Genomic DNA, 15,390 nt, shown 5'->3' on the forward strand with positions numbered 1-15,390 from the left:
CTTGTTCTCCACTTAGATATCCAGTGTTAGAGAAATAGTCAGAGTAAGTTTGGTTAGACACAATTGGCCAAACCTAGACCAATCATGTAACCAGAGGATGGGATTAGACTCTGTATCTTTGTTGTCTCACTGTCTAAGTGTCAGTGGTTGTCATGTCATCAAGACAGGAATATCTGTCACCTGAAACAGAGCGCATAGATTGGAAGCCCAGTCTAGAAGACAGTGCGTCAAGTAGGAGACATTGTGTCAAGTGGAAGACAGTGTGTTGACAATTATGAAAGCATGAAGTAGGTGCAGTGATGAAGCTTCAGGGCCAGCAAGCCTGTATTAATCTGAGCAAGAGATGGCGGGCCAGCAACAAAATGCCTTCTTTAGGGAGGGAAGGAAGCACATAGATTCTGAGATACTTAAAAGGAATAAAGAAGACCTGGACTTTGGGAGGATTGGTTAGAAACTTTAAGGTGCCAAGTCTGAATTCTCTGTTTCTAGCTTGGGCTAGATATTAAGTAGATAGTACCGTCTCCAACAAAGGGCCACCTTTTAGGAGAGTCCTTTCATTCAGTCTCAAGATTGACTTGGAGTATATTTAACTTAAAAGCATTCAGATTAGAGCAACATTCTGAAGAGATTTACATTCATCATGAAATCAAAAAGAGTGCACACTGATTAGCAGGGTAATATTTTCTTATTTTTATTTGCTTAAATACTCAAATTGATTTATTTCATAAATAAATTAGAATTTTGTTTTTTCAATTCTTTATATTGGGCACATTTGTAGAAATATGTGTTGGGCATCTTGACAAGCATACACAGAAACCTCTGCCCCTTCTATCTCTTGTCCAGTGCTCTAGATTTCTTCTGGGTTAGTGATGGGAAATGATTAAATCTGAATGATAGTCATAGTAGATTTAAGTCCTTCTCTGTTACTGGTAATTCTGGATGCTGAAGACCCTCTATGAATCTCAAAAGGTACAGAGGTCATCATGTGCCTCCTTAGACGGGCCTTAGCTCCTTCTTCTCCAGGCAACCACAGAGGAAGCAGAGTTGAACAAAGCCAACAGGCAAGACTGCAGCTGCAAAACTCAGTCTTCCTGGCTAACTCCACTTCCTCTGTAGTCTTAGCTGTCTCCTCCAGGCAACCTCTCCTGGAAAATCAGAGGGAGAAGCCTTCAATTGCTCGACAATAGCACCCCCTTGTGTACTCTTCTGTCACAACCTTTCCTGACTTGATTTTTATTAGGAACTGTTTCAGGGTGTTTCCAGCTTCTGGCTATCACAAAGAAGGCAATTATGAACATAATGGAATGCATGCCCCTGTGGCATTGTGAGGCATCTTTTGGGTATATGTCCAAGAGTGGTGTATCTGAGTCTTCAGGTAGACCTATTTCCAACTTTCTGAGGAACCACCAGATTGATTTATAGAGTGGTTGTACCAGTTTTCGATCTCACCAGCAGTAGAGAAGTGTTCCTCTTTCTCCATATACTATGCTTAGTTTCCTATTATGTGTTTATAGAGTAGATGGAAAAGATAAGGAATGAGTGAGCTAGTGAAAATGGGAGTATTTGTATTTATTCTGATGCTCATGAAAAACACCTAAGGTGTGGTATTTGTAAAAACTTAACCAAGTAAAGAACAAGGACAAAGAGCTTCACCCATTAGATTATGGGATTCCATATATGTAGACCCATGGGAGTTCAAATGTAGATCAGTGTTTAACATCTCTTTATGGACATCCCTGAGACTGACTCTTACCTGTCTTCAAGGTTGGTGTCCTCTGAACATTTCTTGGCTTTTGTCTCCTCATCTATCTGATGATAGTAAAATCAGGAACACCCTTACCACCCACCAAAACACACACACACACACACACACACACACACACACACACACACACACACACACACACACACATCCCTTCAGGTACACAGGTACCCACACATGGACAAAATGAGCTTCCAGAAACTGGTGGTGATTTTTGACACATTTTACCATACAGCTTCCAGTGAATTGTGCTGGAAGCAGCACAAGCCACCAGCCAAGCTTATCATAGGGTATGCCTCAAGTAAAGACAGGCCACAGAAGGCTCCCTGAGCAAGAGTCAAAGGAAATGAAATAATTTAGGACCATTCCTATGCAAAGGTGTTTTTGAGTTGAGAATTATTGCCATGAAGGAGAGACATATTAAAACACATTTTGAAATATGTCTTCTGTATACATTTCAAGTAAAGAATGAGAGAATAAGAGAATTGGTTTTTTTCAGTTATTAACACTTTTCATTGGTTAATGTCTTTTTAAATTTTATTGACTTTGCAATGAGGTCACAGATGTTGACATCGCAATTGAAAAGACTTTGGCATACAGCTTAAACATCAAAGTGTTTGTCATTGTACTGTATGTGTGTTATCTGTTGCTCTGTGTATATCATGTATACATAAAGCAGCAGAGTGGTTTGCTATGTGGTGCAGGAAGGTTGGGGATGCACACTGCCTTTCCTTTATTTTTAGCTATTTGTTTGTTTATTTAATGTGTATGTTCTTGTGTGGAGAGATTCACATGTGCATGTATACATCCACACATGTACCATTGGGGGGTCAAAGGATTTAAGCAGTGTCTATCTTGCTTTTGGAGATGAGTCTTCTCACTAGCCTGGAACTTGCTCATTTATCCAGTCTAGATGGTCAGGGAGCTTCAGGGATTCACCTAACTCCATCTCAACTCCAAGGTTACAAGAAATCTCATGTGTGAAATAAAACGAGCCCAAGATGGTGAACTGTTGAATGAGAATTTTAGCTATGCTGCAAAGAGTTATATTATTTCCAAGGATGATGTACTGAGGGCAGAGCACAAGAGCCTCACTCTTCACTGAAGAACGCTGGAAATCAATTTCTGCTGAAAGAGGAGTCATTTCCTTCTTCGATGTATTCCCTGTGTGTACATGTGCATGTACATGTGTGTTCCACTACCTTTATTCACTCATCCAAATACAGAATTATGAGGTTTTTACATCCTCTCTGTTGGGGTAAATGCTCAGGCAACAGGGGAGTGCAGACATCCCTTTGCACATGCAAAACTACTTTAATTTTATTTGGTTTTCCACTTGAAAATTTGGCAGCAGTGTCTCTTGGCAGTTCTACTTAGGATCTCTCCATTATGCTTTCTATAAGGACTTTACCAATTCATATTGCCACCATCAGGGCAGAAGGCTTCCTTTCACCTCATCCTTAGCAGCCACCATTATCTTTTGACAATTACTGCTTTCCTAGCTGGAGTGGTGTGAGCAGCTTGCTATAATGTGGGTGGCATGTTCTACATTGCTTCACACTGAGAGATCCCAGAGCCAAGACACTGAAGGTAGAGGCAGAACTCCTGCTCCAGAGGCCTCACTCTTACTCACCTTATTTTTATTTCTTCTTTTTAAAAGATTCTTTTTACTTTTAGTTGGGTGTGCATACTGGTTCTGTGTACATACATTTTAGTTAGGTGTACATAACTAAACATAATTTGTGTCTTGCTGTGTGGACACATGCACTTGCGATTTCAGGAGCCTGCAGAGGTCAGGAGAGGGTCAGGGTCCCCTGGAACTGGAGTTTCAGGCACTTGTAAGCTGTCCCATGTTGTGGCTAGCAGCCCAATTCAAGTCTTCTGCAAGAGCAGCACCCACCCTTTGCCATCTTCATGTCATTCACTTCAAAGAAGAGAAAGCCACACCCAATGTAATGGCTCCTTCATAGGAGCAGGAGAATAAGGAAGTGGGAAATAGAACAGTCACTTGCACAGGCATTTGTATGTCCTCCACATAAGTGTCCTGTCATCTGCAAATCAGCTGGATCTCTGAAGCACCTGTACCTGTCACCCACAGGTCAGGCCCTCCTCACTGGTTTACCTCATGTAATCATTGGGAATACTATAACTCTGCAGCACAACTAGAATTCTCATTCAACAGACCATTGACTTGTGCTCTTTCTGCTCCACACATGAGAGTCCTTAAAATAATAATGATAATGATGTTAATAATAATAATGATAGGAAGACGAAGAAGAACTCATCCACATAGTTGCACAGGTCTTTAGTCCATACTTCTTACAGGACTGAAGCAGGGAGATAACTTGAAAATAGAATGGAAGACTAGCCCAGGCAACAGAGTAAGAGTCTATCTCAGAACACAGATAAATGAAAGTAAGTAAAGGAAACTACACTGACTGATGAGGACTGGAGGGAGTCCTCTTAAGGAATATGCAAAGCTTTAATCAGGGTCTGTTCAGCACCCAATAAACAGTTCTGAGAATGAAACAAATCACACTGTAGAGAACAACTCACACTTTGAGGACAAAAGAAGACATTGAATATGGGTTGTAGTAGAGACCTGTGGTTTAAAAGGAGTACAATCCTCTATAAAAAAATTTTTTATATTTAGCAATGTTTTCATTTGAATAGTCTAACCTCATGAAATATTCCTAATGATCAACTAATTTCTCCCAGAACACTTGCAGACATCATAAAAATCTTAGAATCCAGAGTTTTTATTCCCTTGAGTACATACAAAATGATAGAATGCTAGCTCTACAGGTACTCGTATATTTAGGCACATGATTATTTCATTCAGTTTTATCCAGTCAATTGCAGCTGTTTCTGCCACGTATTTCTCATAAACGGGCCACATTTCCTACTTGAGTATAGTTGTAGGAACATGCTCTGAATTTTCATGAAGATACAGAGAAGACTAACCTTCTTTGTCCTTTACTCAACTTCTGTCTATATTAGTGTAATGTCACAGGCTATAGGCAAATTGAATTTTATTGATAATTATATGTGGTTATAATTCACTCTATTGATCCTAGTAATTTGTACATAATCTTCATGCTTCAGTCTTTGAAGCTTAGTTGCAAATGCTTTAAAGGGATGGTAGTATCTACATCAAAAAAATCATGCCAACTTCAGGATCTAAAACCTCCTTAACTACAGTCAGGTGATCCCTGGGTGCCACTACAGGAAGTATGGGAGAAGAGCCTGGCCATCTGCTATAGTTTGTCTAGCTCTATTTAGCTTTTCCATCAACTTTGGATAATGTTTCCATGGACCCAGCATGTAGAGTTGGAACATACAGAGCCAAACGTCATGGTCAGAGTCCTGCTTTACTGTCTATTGGAACATTTTTTTGTTGCCTAAGAAATACAGTTTTTATTGTCATTATTTCTATTTATCTAGAAAGACTAAATATGAAGAGAAAAAATGCTTAACATCGAAGTCTCCACATAATTATTTAAGTATATAATTCATTTTATATCAGTTTAAATACTTTCATGTAGTTCTGAATAGTAGAACCTACAGTGAAGATTTTTAAAGCCAATGATAAAATGACTGGCTAAATTCCTACCATTCCTAGAAACACCTTTATTTACAGGCTATATTCTCTTGGCAACTATTTTGTGGTCAAGTGAATGGCAGTCATAATCAAGCAGAACTTAGAGCAAATCTTATCTATCAAGTCATTTCGTTTTTCAAAGTCTCAAGCTGTTCATTCTAAAATTGAGAGGCCTCCCATCCAATAAGAAGGAGTAACTAAATACTCAAGGGAGCAAATATGGAGACAAAGTGTGCGACAGAATCTGAAGGAGAGGTTATATGGAGACCATTCCACCTGGGTATTCATTCCATGTGCAGTCACCAAAAATAGACTCTGATGTGGATGTCAGGAAGGGAAAGCTGACAGCAGCCTGATAAGGCTGTCTCATTAGGGGTCCCCCAGAGTCTGACATACCCAGAGGCAGATACTCACAGCTAACCATTAATCTGATCAAAGGTTCCCAATGGAAAAGTTAGAGAGTAAACTGAAGGAGCCTAAAGGGTTGGTGGCCTCACAAAGAGAGCAACAATACCAACCAGCCAGAGCTCCCCAGGGTCTAAACCACCAGCCTAGGAGCACATATGGAGAGCCACATGACTCCAGCTGTACATATAGGGGAGGATGGCCTTGTTGGGCATAGGTGGGAGATGAGGTCAATGGCACCTTGAAGGCTGAGCACTGAGTGTGTGTGTGTGTGTGGGGGGGGTAATCTGAGGGTGGGGAGGGAAATTGGGGGGTAGATGGGTAAACACCCTCATAGAAGCAGGAGGAGGGGGGATGGGATAAGGGGTTCCTGGGAGGTGGGGGGAATGCGGTAAGGGGATAAAATTTGAAATGTAAATATAATATCCAATAAAAGAGGGGGAAAAAAGAAAAAAAATAAAATAAAATTGAGAGGCTAACAATGCATACTCCTCAGCTTGATTATCAGGTTAAATGATAGGTTAACATAGATCTGCCACAGAAGCCCTACTGAAGGACCAGGGATCATCATTACTAAAGTCATGAAAGCATTTACATTGATGTAAATTCATACTGGACAAATCCTCAACAGACAATGCTGTGCAACTGATTATACATAGAACTAACTATTTTAATGATTTCATTTGTTTAGTTAAGGACAGAATTTTGATTCTTTCAATGTCTGAGTATGGTTATATAATATGTTTTGGTATGTTATAGCTTTTGGAAGATAAGACAGACAGAGGAAACAAGACTGAAGATAAGAATGGGGTTTTCCAGTGACAAAAAAAGAAATGGTGACATCTGTTCATTGGTGACTTTGTTGGTGAGCTAATGAATTTCTTCATGGTGATACCTCCTGCATGTTTGCCTCACCTCAATTTATAGTTCTCATCTGTGGTACTCATGTTACACCATGGTCATTTTTCTGTTTGATGAAACTCAATTTGACCTGGTATCGAGTAACTGATAATCTTTCCTTAGACTGAGAAGATTTTTTAAAATGTATTCAAGTAACACTTTCATGGTAAATGAAATGCCTTTTAAGGAATTGAATTGTTGGTTTTGAGCCTTAAATTTCTTTGTACTTCTTTTAAAACATTTTTCAACTCTTATGTTTTTAAACTTATGACCATGCACTTTATATAGTTTTATAATATAATAAATTCAACATATTAAATGGTTGGTTGTATTTCTTTTGTTATAATTAATTTGGCCCAACATATTAAAATATGAAAAGGGGATGAAGAGATATTGAGAATATGTAAAATATCTCCTTTTTATATTCTTCTTAGTATAAAATGTCTTTCTATGATGTGTCCTGCTGTTTTCTAGGCATCATTACTTGGAAATCAGAAGTCCTGGGAAAGCATTGTTATCAATTTCCTGTGTATTTAATAGTGTGAATGAAGGGGAACTAGTTTACATCATGAACTATTTTTCTGAAGGTGAATATCCACCTTCTGCTTTCCAGAGAAGTAGAACATGAGTCCCCTTGTCATTGGCTGTGTTGTTCTAGGACAGTTAACTGCACATAGCAGTGAGTGATGCTGATGGTCTGAGTGGAAACAGTTTCTCTGAAGATCCAGTCTTTCATCTATGCAGTTCTGAGAGTATGCCTACCTCAGCAGTGCCATTGAAGACTGGCAGGGAGATTGAGGTGAAGCCAAGAAGTGTTACTCATGCTAAGAAATAGTGGAGGGAACTCTACCTACTGTTTGTTCTTGGGACAGGACCTTAGGAATTAAATGGGTCAAACTCTGATAATTTCTTGTCTCAGTGATAGAGCTGCATGTACTCTGAGCCATCAGCTAGAGTTAAGAAAGGCATCACCATATCATTTTAGGTTGAGTTGAGAGCTTGCTCCTGAGAATTATGGACAAAGCCAATAAATGAAGCCAGTTCTTTTAATAATCATCCAACTTGGTATAGAAGTTAGCCCTAATTACAGACAAAATTATCATAGTATCTAATTCAAATGTCCCATGACATCAGACTCTGAAAGCTTAACTCAAATGTTCCATTTATACTCATGGTTATCCTGAAACTGGACAAATGAGGCCAAGTGTCCACTGCCTACTTTGTACCCAGCCTGTGCAACAAAATTTGGAGATATTTTCTTTCTGTGTTCATATTTCTGAACATTTATTTTCTGATTCTAGTCTGTTATGTACCTGATACTTCTGTTAATATTTTCAACTAAGCCTTTATCAGAGGACTCTGCTACCATTTTCCTCCTGGGGTGGATGTTATTCAGTGAATGGCACACAGCACAGCTTTCCTTGGTTATCTGTTTCTTTGACTTCTTATAGCACATTGTTCTTGCCAACACCTTCATTTTCCTAGGCTACTTTTTTAAGGGCACAGCCTTGTTCTTTTGTTATCCACTTATAAATTAAAGCAAAAAGCTACTTGTATACTCATATCAAGTGCTAGAGAAAAGATTTTGGTGGAATGTTAAAATGATATTGGGGTGTTAGAATTATGCCAAATATACTGCATGTGTCATTAAACTTCTTCCTAATTATAATGACTACCACTGTAAATTGTAGAACTAACATGAATCCAATGGTATTTGGCATGACACTCAAGATGGCTCCTTACCCTTAAATTCTCAACCGCCTTCCAGTAATTTGAATAGGATAAAGAGCATTAATCTGTTCTTTCAAATGCCTATCTAAATCCTCTGGTATATTCAATGCATTAGTAACATTTTTGCTAAATGATTAACAAAAGTAGCTGTCTTAACTTCTTGTGCCACAGCAATTGCAGAAGCAGTGATGCTAGCAGTTTATGTAATTAAAGCTGTTATAATGATACATAGGGAACTTATGAATTTCAAGACTGCTGCTCTGCTGGGCATTGATGTAGTAGATACTAAAGATAAAATTACCCATGGCCTGAGGTCAATATTTCTATTTTGGCCCACTTCAAGAATGGCATATATAGCTTGATCATGGGAATCATGAAATCATCTTGGGAATCTTTTTGTCCTGGGAATACTTTTATTCCTGCCCATTGTGTTAAAGATTTTCTTCAACAACATCAACATGTTGGTAGCCAAATGCATGGCTTGAACCTGAAAATGGACCCCCCCCCCAACAGTTATTAAATTAACAGGTGGGCAAGCTAAGAACTGGTAAGATTCTGCACGGAGCCTTACTAACCTAAGACATAAGTGCATTGCTTTTGAAAGTGCATATTTCATGACAGGTAAGGAAGGCATTTTTATCAGAATGACCTAAGACAGGCTCAGTCTTGTTAATAAAATATAAAAGGGGGAGAGGTGGAGAGCCTTTGGGGCTGCTTGGCAAGAAGCTGACATGGGCCAAGGACAAGGAAATGGGCTGCTTGCCAGGAATATGACATTGGCCAAGGACAAGGAAGTAGGCTTCAGGCAGGAATCTGACATTAGGCTAGAAAAAAGAAGTAATTTCAGACAGGAATCTAAATTTTAGGCTAGAACAAAGAAGTAGGCTTCAGACCTGAAAATGACCTTGGACTAGGACAGGGAAGTAGGCTCAAATACTTTAGTCATCATGATAAGTAAGCCCTTAGAAACAGTGATTATAGGAGTGTTCATGTAATTGGGCTTAATGCCTTGCTTGTTCTTTGACTATTTGTGTTTATTATATTGCTTGTTCCTTGACTATTCTTATCTATTGTATTTCTAGGCCCTCAACCAAATGGTATAAAAGCATAAAGGAGGAGAGAGATGGGATAGGGGGTTCTAAGGAGGGGAAAGGGGAAAGGGGAAAGGGGAAAGGGGAAAGGGGAAAGGGGAAAGGGGAAAGGGGAAAGGGGAAAGGGGAAAGGGGAAAGGGGAAAGGGGAAAGGGGAAAGGGGAAAGGGGAAAGGGCAAAAGGGGAAAGGGGAAAAGGGGAAAGGGGAAAAGGGGAAAGGGGAAAGGGGAAAAGGGGAAAGGGGGAAAGGGGAAAGGGGAAAGGGGAAAGGGGGAAATGGCAAAAGGGGAAAGGGGAAAAGGGGAAAGGGGAAAAGGGGAAAGGGGAAAGGGGAAAGGGGAAAAGGGGAAAGGGGGAAAGGGGAAAAGGGGAAAGGGGGAAAGGGGAAAAGGGGAAAGGGGGAAAGGGGAAAAGGGGAAAGGGGGAAAGGGGAAAAGGGGAAAGGGGGAAAGGGGGAAAGGGGAAAGGGGAAAGGGGAAAGGGGAAAGGGGGAAAGGGCAAAAGGGGAAAGGGGAAAAGGGGAAAGGGGAAAAGGGGAAAGGGGAAAGGGGAAAGGGGAAAAGGGGAAAGGGGGAAAGGGGAAAAGGGGAAAGTGGGAAAGGGGAAAGGGGAAAGGGGAAAGGGGAAAGGGGAAAGGGGAAAGGGGAAAGGGGAAAGGGGAAAGGGGAAAGGGGAAAGGGGAAAGGGGAAAGGGGAAAGGGGAAAGGAAAAGGGGGAAAAGGGGAAAGGAAAAAGGGGAAAGGAAAAAGGGGAAAGGGGAAAGAGGAAAGGGGAAAGGGGAAAGGGGAAAGAGGAAAGGGGAAAGGGAAAAGGGGAAAAAGGGGAAAGGGGAAAAAGGGGAAAGGGGGAAAGGGGAAAGGGGAAAGGGGAAAAGGGGAAAGGGGAAAGGGGAAAGGGGAAAGGGGAAAGGAAAAGGGGGAAAAGGGGAAAGGAAAAAGGGGAAAGGAAAAAGGGGGAAGGGGAAAGGGGAAAGGGGAAAGAGGAAAGGGGAAAGGGAAAAGGGGAAAAAGGGGAAAGGGGAAAGGGGAAAAAGGGGAAAGGGGGAAAGGGGAAAGGGGAAAAAGGGGAAAGGAGAAAGGGGAAAGGGGAAAGGGGGAAAGGGGAAAGGGGAAAAGTGGGAAAGGGGAAAGAGGAAAGGGGAAATGGGGAAAGGGGAAAAAGGGGAAAGGGGAAAAGGGGGAAAGGGGAAAAAGGGGAAAGGGGAAAGGGGAAAAAGGGGAAAGGAAAAGGGGGAAAAGGGGGAAAGGGGAAAGGGAAAGGGGAAAAGGAGAAAGGGGAAAAGGGGGGAAAAGGGGGAAAGGGGAAAGGGGAAAAGGGGAAAAGGGGAAAGGGGAAAAAGGGGAAAGGGGGAAAAGGAGGAAAAAGGGGAAAGGGGGAAAAGGGGAAAAGGGGAGAAAGGGGAGAAAAGGGAAAGGGGGAGAAAGGGGAGAAAGGGGGAAAGGGGAAAGGGGAAAGGGGAAAGGGGAAAGGGGAAAGGAGGGGAAAGGGGAAAGGGGAAAGGAGGGGAAAGGGGAAAAAGGGGAAAAAGGGGAAAGGGGAAAAAGGGGGAAAGGGGGAAAAGGGGGAAAAGGGGGAAAAGGGTTAAAGGGGAGAAAGGGGGAGAAAGGGGAGAAAGGGGAAAGGAGGGGAAAGGGGATGATATCTGTATTGTAAATAAATAAAATATCCAATAAAAATGATATTGGGGGTACATCTTTCCTTTGGGTCCAGTGTCTACAGAGTTCTGAAAAGCAGATTCCAGTCCCCTCAGCTGAGCATGGTGACCAGTAATCAAAGCAAGTTCTGCCTCCATCAGCACAGAGGCTGTTTCAGGACTACTTCCAGAACAGGGTTTTTTTTTGTTTTTTTTTTTTCTAATAGCCCTGATCTTTTGAAAGCAAGCAAAAACTGTCTGTGGTTTAACTGCTCCTATGTTGTCTTCTAACACCTTAGCCACATTTTGTGCTGCCCCAAACAGAGGAGGTTTGACTTTAACCATTTTCCAGGAAGCAACCACATAGACAGAGCAGATAACCAAAAGAAGCTTGAGAAAGTAAGACTGCTTTTAGCCACAGTAGAGGCTTTTCATCTCTCTGCTCCCAGCACTCATTACGGAAGCTCTGGCTGCCCATGTGTACTCCAGCAGGAAGGTGCTAAGAGGTTTTACACTACAAGAAACATGGCCTGGTGCTATTGACCAATGATAGAAGCCATACAAGACTCCTGTCAATTGTCAGTTCCCAGTCATGGCATCTGTTTCCTAGTGCAGACATAGTCATGGCTCCGTTTAGAGGCTAGAGACAGGTACTGGAGAGGTCTAGTCAGTTCAAGAGCATCTGGAAGTAGATCTAAATTTACTTTCATCTTTTTATTATTAGGAAAATTTTCCGTGTATGTTTTTATGTATGTATATATGTATGTTGTATGTATGTATGTATGTATGTATATGTATGTATTTACAGTCCAAATGCTGCACACTCTCTCAGTTCTTCTTCACAGACTACCTTCCCCTCCCTCCCTCCTCCTCTGAGAATATGGGACCTCCCTAGGTATTTCCCCACCCTGGTGCATCAAGTCTCTGCAGGACTAGGACACATCCTCTCCCTTGGAGCCCAGACAAGGCAGTCCTGTTGGAGAATGGATACTACAGTCAGGCTATAGCTTTAGAGGAAAGTCTCTGTTCTAGTTGTCGTGGACCCACATGGAGACTGGAGTACACATCTGCTACATATGTGCCATGTATGTGGCCCGTGTATGCCCTTTGGTTGGTGGCTCATTCTCTGAGAGTTCCCAGGCATCTAGATTAGTTGCCTTTGTTGGTCTTCTCATAAGGTTCCTATCCCCTTCAGGGCCTTCAATCCTCTCCCCAGCTCTTCCATAAGGGTTCCCAAGCTCTGTCCAGTGTTTGGCTGTGGGCATCTGCATCTATCAACTGCTAGCTAGGTAGAACCTCTCAGAGGACAGCTATGATAGACTCCTGTTGGCAAGCATAACAAAGTATCATTAATAATGTCAGGGATTGGTGCTTGACCTTGGGATGGGTCTCAAGTTGGGCCAGTTTTTGGTTGGCCATTTCATCAGTCTCTGCTCCATCTTTGTCCCCATATTTCTTTTTGACAGGATACATTTTGGGTTGGTGTCCTTATCTCTCCCCTGAGGATACTACTGGCTACAGGAGGTGGCCTCTTCAGGTTCCATGTCCTCACCACTGGCATCTTGGCTAAGATTCCTGGGAGCCTCCTCAATCCCAGGTCTCTGAGACTTTCTAGAGATTCTCCCCTCCTCTCCCCTGGCAGCTGCAGATTTCCACTCCTTGTCTTCTGGGCCTCTCTCTTATTTCTCCCCACATCTGATCTAACCTCCCCATTCCTCTTCCATTCCCCTCCACCACTCAGGTCCTTCCTTCTCTCTGCTACATCTGCAAAATTAATAATTTTTTGTTTTTAATAAGTGTATAGTATCCCATTGTGTATATGAACCACATTCTCTGTATCTATTATTCTACTGAGGGACATCTGGGTTGCTTCCAGTTTCTATTATAGATAAGGCTTCTATGAACATAGTGTAGCAATGTGTCCTTGTGATATTAGAGAGCATCTTTGGGGTATGTGCCCAATAGTTGAGTCTTTAGGTAGAATTATCTATTTCCAATTTTCTGAGAAACTGCCAGATTGATTTCCAGAGTAGTTGTACAAGTTTGCAATTCCACCACCAATGGAAGAGTGTTCGTGTTCCTCCTTTTTCACATCTTTGCCAGCATGTGCTGTCAATTGTGTGAGAATGTGGAGCTATTTCATCATCTTAAGCCTGTATATTCTTGTTGCTTTTCCATGGGGAACTTTCCTTGGTTTTGCAGAAACTGCAGTTGATTGTGCAAAACCCCACATTTTAAGTTGAAAATATAAATAAAGAGATCACTTCCTTAATCCATTTTGAGCACAATAGTGAAAGGAAATTTGCTTAAAGAATAGACTGTTTCCATCCTACAAACCTATACTATCATAAGTAAGAGTAGAGATGCTGACACAAACCAGCTATGGGTAAGATCCTGTCATTCCCATTGGGGCTTCGGGAGATCCCACAGTACTCCTTGCCACAGCTTCCCCTGTACAGAACACAGAAATTTTGTGTATCTCACTGTTCTTTTGTGACGTGTACCTCAGATAATGCATAGCCCACTACCTAGAAAATACCATAGCAGTGATTTCCAACATTACTTCATTCAGATGTCAAAGCATTCTTTTTGTAACTTTGACTGTAAACCTGAAATCACTTAATTTTATGAATTATCCTAAAGATGCATATATTTTAGTGTGGGACTAAAACGTTAAATAATAATATGATGTGTATTTCAAAAGGCAGTAGAAAAGATTTTGAATGTTTTTATGTCATAGAGATAATGAATGGATGATGTTTTAGGAAAAAATTAGGCTTAGTCTGACTTAAAGAATACTCAATATATGTATGGACTCAGACATTACATAAGATTTTATAAACATGCAAATTTTGTTAATCTAAAAGAGAAGCTGATATATTTAAGAAAAGCCAGGCGAAGTAGCCAGAATTCTGTGAAATGTGGCTTTGTGTTCAGGGTTCTCCCAACAAATTATGTGGTTACCTGCATAAGACTTTTGTGTTGACAAAAAAGTCATGAAACAAAGATGCATAAATTCTTCTTTACATCAGAAATTATCCAGATTACAAGAAGCTTCTGAAAGTGATTCAGTCTATGGATGAACCAGGTCTCAGGATGCTACTCACATCCACCCAGCATCACTATGAAAGAGTCTACTATGCCTGAGGCTCTCAGTCCACATTGTTACTTTCTCTGAAAGAGCAGTTTTAAACCAAAACCAAAGGTTCAATGGAAGGCAGTGTGTGGCTGTTCTAGTTACAGCAAGTGGCACAATTACAGTTATTCTAAAGTAGATAGTGGAAGGATGGGAGAGTAAGAATGACAAGCCAGTAGCATAGAGTAATCACAAGGAATAAACAGATAAACTCACATGTCTTTAAGGAAATCAGCACTGTCTTAAGGAAGCAATGGGTGTTTTTATATTTTGTGGATTTTTTGATCTACTATTACTAAAAGATAGGATATGGGGTGCATTGATGTACACACACTCTGTCTTTCTGTGACACCTTCCCCCACACACTGGAGATCAGAGAAATATGGCTTTAAATTATGAATGCGTCTTCAAAAAAGCAGACTTGGTAGTAAAATCAACCCTTCAATCTGTGAACTGTGGCCCAAAATTGTATCTATCTCAAAAGGCTGTTAGAGGATAAGGGGTTGCTTGACGTGTAGTACAGGATACGGTACTATAGTACTTTTCTATCCTTCCCATGGAGAAGAATGGAAATCACTATCAGGGTCTCTCTCTCTCTCTCTCTCTCTCTCTCTCTCTCTCTCTCTCTCTCTCTCTCTCTGTGTGTGTGTGTGTGTGCGTGTGTGTGTGTGTGTGTGTGTGTAATCCATTCTCTCTAAGGTAGAGTCAAGGGCTTATAACAGGACTCTCAAGGGCTTGTTTGCACTTGCTGTTACTAATTCATTAAATATACACAATTCTAGGAGACAGAATATCATAACTTCATCTTACAGAGGGAAGCTTTGCTGCAGGGAGTTTAGTACCTGAGGTCTCCTTCATCACCTTTTGCTCTCTAGAGTTCTGGTAGCATTCAGGGGCCAGTCTGAGGATCAGAAAGCATATTGCTGTGAAATACAGGCACTGAGAGTGTGAGTCATGCTAGACATTTGTTCATTGTCTCAAAAATGTCTAAAAACAAATGAACTGAAAATCTTGCAGCCTTTAAAAGCAGACATGGTGATTTCAATTGCCTATGGTTCCTCCTCCACCCACTGTTCTTAAGAAATGTCATCATCACAGACTCTGAACCAAGCTTAGGAATGTGTTTTTAGG

This window comes from Arvicanthis niloticus, chromosome 8 (assembly GCF_011762505.2).
Source record: "Arvicanthis niloticus isolate mArvNil1 chromosome 8, mArvNil1.pat.X, whole genome shotgun sequence".
Taxonomy (NCBI): Eukaryota; Metazoa; Chordata; class Mammalia; order Rodentia; family Muridae; genus Arvicanthis; species Arvicanthis niloticus.